This window comes from Poromitra crassiceps, assembly GCF_964638095.1.
Source record: "Poromitra crassiceps genome assembly, chromosome: 14".
Classification (NCBI taxonomy): Eukaryota; Metazoa; Chordata; class Actinopteri; order Beryciformes; family Melamphaidae; genus Poromitra; species Poromitra crassiceps.
In genome coordinates this window covers 30,389,882-30,395,613 of record NC_139633.1, presented here as the reverse complement: position 1 = coordinate 30,395,613, position 5,732 = coordinate 30,389,882, and positions in this window count along the sequence as shown.

Sequence of the window (5,732 nt, the reverse complement as noted above, 5' to 3'; positions counted from 1 at the left end):
TGCCTCTATGTGTGGGTTAATGTACTGGCTGTTTGTGCCTCTATGTGTGGGTTAATGTACTGGCTGTTTGTGCCTCTATGTGTGGGTTAATGTACTGGCTGTTTGTGCCTCTATGTGTGGGTTAATGTACTGGCTGTTTGTGTCTCTATAGCCCTTTTCCCACATGCGCTTTGTACCGCAAAATGACCGGAACGTGGTCTAATGCCTGCATGTGAGAAAGGCGCCGTGCTGGTATAAGCGCGACCCCGTCGTCCCCGACATTTCACCACTTTCGACCCAGTCAGAAGAGCGGTATGCGCTTTAGCGGATACTAGTGAGAAACGGGTGCAGTCATTTTCCGCGACACTCTCATGGGCGAGGTGTACACACGTTGCTTAATGTTCCAGCGGGCATAAATAATCTAATCATTCGCGCACATTAAAGCAAACTGGCGAAATGATCTTGTGATAATAAGAGCAGTAGCCTATGTCAGCTTCATGTGTGGGTGTGCTGATTTTCCCCTCTCCTCTCTGCTCGCTCTCTGGCCACAGTCTGTCCTCCTCCTTCAGTCACAGCCCGACAGGGACTAAGCAAATGCACAAAGCGAATTGTGGAAGTATTTTGCTTACGTTGCCGACAGCGAAGGCAAGCCCGGACACATCAAACGAAGCCAGTCTGTAAACGAAGCCAGTCTGTAAGTGCTTCAACGCGACGCAGGTGAACGGAGCAAACTTATTTCACCATTCGGAGTTTTGCCGACACGTCACTCCCCACTCGCTCTGCAGTGCCGCCCCCCCCCCCCCCCCCACCCCCCACATACAGGCAATTTCGCTGGTAGATTCCGACATGCGAGAGGAGAGGTGTGAAGGGAAATGTCCGATATTGACTTACAGGTAATTTTCCGGTACGCATGTGGGAAAACGGCTTATGTGTGGGTTAATGTACTGGCTGTTTGTGCCTCTATGTGTGGGTTAATGTACTGGCTGTTTGTGCCTCTATGTGTGGGTTAATGTAATGGCTGTTTATGCAGCTATGCGTTTGCCAGAAGAGCCTTATTGGACCTTTCTTTTGTTATATTTTTTTATCGCCACCAAAGACCACCTTCATACACCTGTTTGAACCTCTGAGCCATCCTCTTCTTTCTAAAAAATAAAATAAAAAATAACATTGATTGTATAAAGAAACAAACATTTTATTTCATTGTTATTGTTTTTCTTTTTTACTTCATATGTGATTATAATTTTGCTAAAATCAATGAATATCTTGTTCCATAATGTAACTGTATAAGGAGGAGGAGATGAGTGTGTGCATAAAAGTAGTGACAGTTGACATTAAACAAATCTTATCCATAACTGGTTATTTCAGTACTACTTATGTATTTTATGCATGAGGAAATGTGAGGTGTGTGTGTGTGTAATGATGTGTGTAATTTCAATTTCAAATGTGTGTAATTAACTGCTGCGTTGCAGTGGATATAGGGGCCGCGCATCCGAGACTCAGAAGGAAGAATGACTGATGAGTGTTGCGTTGAAGCTATCTCCACCTGTACTTGAGTCCTCGGCACATGATGCAGGTGATGGAAGCGCTTGATATAAACACCGGGACTTTCTGGGCAACTGGGGGAAAAAAAAAAATATATATATATATATATATATATATATATATATATATATATATATATATATATATATATATCACCATGAAAATATTGCCAACTTACAATACAATCAGGCTCCTAATCGTGGGAATATAAGATTGCAATGTTCAATAGCCCAGTGCTTCTCAATGGGGGGTCCAGCGGGTTGCAGGGGGTCGCCAACAAATGGATTAATTGTTCAACTTCACCATTATTTCATTCACAAGAAGTTAACACAATATTAATGTAGAAAGAAGAATGCTGTTTTGATCATATTTCTCTGTTATCTCTCTACCGACAGTACAGAGAGTTATGGAATTCTGGACAAAATCATTATCTAACAATACAATTATTCTCAGATTTGGGTTTCAAACGGGGGTCCGGAGCCCAAAATGTGGACTAAATTAGAGGTGGTTGACATGAAAAGGGCTCAGAATCACTGATCTAAATAGCCAACATACACGGTTAGAGCCATATAGAGCTTATCTGACAGAAATGTAATATTGCAATGGTCGATGCAGGGCCGTAACCAGAGTTCCGAAATAGGGGAGGTCCAGCAAGGGGAGGCGGATTCTGTGGCGCCCGTAAGGGCGCCGCCGAATTTTTTTTTAGGTTTTTTTTCACCCTTTTTTAGCCATATTTAGAGTACGGTAATATATCATTTTAAATCAACATTAGGATTATACTGTTGTGATGTCATTATTCAGTATATTCTCTTTCATGTCACCACCTGCTCAGCTCTCCTGTCAACATAATTGTAACTAACAAACACAAACTGTTTTAGCCAAATTCATATCAAAATGACACCTACAAACACAGGTACACAACCCAAGCCGTACACAACACACAAAGTCATCATCGATAATAAAAAAAACATACAGAGGGACATTTATTTATTCCTGATAGGAACGATTGAAAAATAAAATAAAATATATTATGTTGTTTTTAACTTTACACCACCTCTTTTTGTTACTTATTGGGTCATGAAACTGAAACCATGCATATAGCCACCTGCATACCTGACTTCGGGAGCTTGGCAATTGGCATCATGCATGATTAGCCAGTAGCATCCCAACGTGTCACACAGGTAACATTACTTAAGAGACAGACTAGACACTTACTTTCTTGGTTGTTGCTAAAAAATCTGTCAGTGTCACTCACTGTCTGTCGTTCACTTCGCTCACTGTCTCGCAGCTCGCTCACCTTCAATTATCTCGCCAGGCAGACAGACAGTCATCACTCACCACCATGCTGCTGCTCTCTCGGAATCAAGTTACCGCGGACGCGGCGTCAGATGACTTCCTGCCTGACCTGCCTTTCGTTTCAAAATAAAAGCGATCCCGTGTTTTTCATGCTTTTCCATGCAGATTGTTTTATTAAAAAAAAAAAAAAAAATCTCTGAAATATTAAGGGAGGTCCGGACCTCCCCGTCCTCATAGCTAGTTACGGCCATGGGTCGATGATCTTGTGCAGGCACGCTGTTTCTAACATGCATGTTCAGACTTTCTCTTCTCCAGATGGACTGACAGTGAGTGAGGAGCAGCTTGGCTCTCACCAGGAATCTAATCTGTGGCTGTTCTTCCACAGGACGCTCCTTCTGACATCGTGCTGTAAAATTGTATATTTTTTCTAAGCGCATCCAGACTTAAAAAAATCCATCTAGTCAGCATGTTTGATGTTTCTGTGGTGAGCAATCCCGCAGTGTGTGAGCCAGTCAAACTGCTGCTTAGTTTAATTCAATTCAATACAAAAGTACAAATATAGCCCGTCAGTTGGTAACCATGTTCATTCCATGCGTCTCTCGTACCAAATCCCGGAAATACTTTCCGAAGAAACCCATAAAGGCCATAAATCCATGAGTCAGCCCGTCCCATGTGCGCTTATATAACAGCCATTATGCATCGCTGCCTGCTGCCTCGGTCAGCCTGCTGCGGTCTGCAGCAGAAAGCTCGCGGGTTTGAATCCCGTGTGTTTGAGTGTGTGCAGGGTCAGGTGCAGTGAGAGTCTGAGGCCCAGAAACCATAAAGTCACACATCTGCTCTTATGTAACACTTCAGCCAGTCTTCACTTCACTCTATAGACGCTTTCACATTGACAACATAGCTTACTTCCTGTTGCACTGTTTGCTAATACAATGAGCTAGGTTTCAAATTAAACAATAAGCCCCAAGAGGCCATGTTTTACAGTGATTTGACAACAGCTAAGAGGTGTCCATGGCACACCTCCACACGGCGTGGCATGGACACCTCTTAGCTGTTATAAGTCACTCTGTTGGTTCATGGCACACCACCACGCAGTGTGCCATGGACACCTCTTAGCTGTTGTCAAATCACTGTAAAACATGGCCTCTTGGGGCTTATTGTTTAATTTGAAACCTAGCTCATTGTATTAGCAAACAGTGCAACAGGAAGTAAGCTAGTCACTCTGTTGGTTCATGGCACACCACCACGCAGCGTGCCATGGACACCTCTTAGCTGTTATAAGTCACTCTGTTGGTTCATGGCACACCACCACGCAGTGTGCCATGGACACCTCTTAGCTGTTATAAGTCACTCTGTTGGTTCATGGCACACCACCACGCAGCGTGCCATGGACAACTCTTAGCTGTTATAAGTCACTCTGTTGGTTCATTGCACACCACCACACAGCGTGCCATGGACACCTCTTAGCTGTTATAAGTCACTCTGTTGGTTCATGGCACACCACCACGCAGCGTGCCATGGACACCTCTTAGCTGTTATAAGTCACTCTGTTGGTTCATGACACACCACCACGTGGCGTGCCATGGACACCTTTTAGCTGTTATAAGTCACTCTGTTGGTTCATGACACACCACCACGCGGCGTGCCATGGACACATCTTAGCTGTTATAAGTCACTCTGTTGGTTCATGGCACACCACCACGTGGCGATATAACGTTTTTATCTATGCGGGGGAAAGTGTCATGACGTCGTTTCCGGTATATTTCCGGTCTGAACACAGCCAAAGTATAGTGAGACAAGAGGAGACACTCTTCTGCATCTTTTCTGTAAGTTCCCCTTTAAGGAACATACGTGACTATAATATAATGATTTACTTATTATGACGCATTGGATGCAGAGTGTGTGGGAGATTTGCACTGTATGTGTGAGCCTTCTCCTTTGAGAGAGGGTCTGGTGACACAAGGTTAGTGTGAAGCCTGAGCTGTTAAAAATGTGACTGTGACACAAACATGTCTATTGGCTCGCTCCAGGCCAATCCCGGTGCTTGAATGCTGCATATAGGTGGGCACAGGGCGTGTTCTGCCCAAAACTCCAGTGGGATCCATAATAACGCGGTAGGGTTAGGCCTACACACCTTGACTGGCTTGACTTTGTGCCAGAAAGGTGTCTTTCGCTTTACATGTCTTTATGCTCCCAAAAAGAAACATGATTTTTTTTTACAATCAGCTCTAATTAAATCTAACAAATCAAAATTACTGTTAGCAGCTGTTCACACAGGACATGTGTATTTCAGATCAGAACACTTTGGAAATCATGTCGAGAGCGCTTCCAGCGCGCACAGACCACAGCCACGGAGCGTTTGTTTGTTTGTTTGTTTGTTTGTTTGTTTGTTTGTTTTTTCCCTGTAGTCACGCGCAACACGGGTCAGGACACAATCCGGTCACACGGACGGTAGCCAGCTAGTTTTGTCTGTTTGTTTCTGTTTGTTGTTGTTGATGATTGTTCGCACTGTAAACATGAAAGCCAGATTATTGGCAATTCTGGCAGCAGCAGAGGTTGAAGATCCTCCTGGCAGGAGAAGAGGTAGGAGATGGGTACCGAACTCGGTACTTTTACAGGCACCGACCGAAAGTGGGCGGTACTACCGAGTATCAGTTCACATGACATGAAACGGTACCTCATTTCGGTACTTTTTTTTTTCTATTATAATTTAAAAATGTCGGTACTTGAACGCATCTCAGTGATACAAAGACAGCGAGCGAGATAGAAATTCCGACGCAAACTTGAAGGCAACACACACGAGGGTGGGTTACGTCATCACGTCACTGCCAAAACAAGCTGAAGAGAAGAAGATGGCCTCTCGCTTGCGGTCCAAAGTGTGGCACTGGCTACACTTCACAAAGATAGACTCAGAC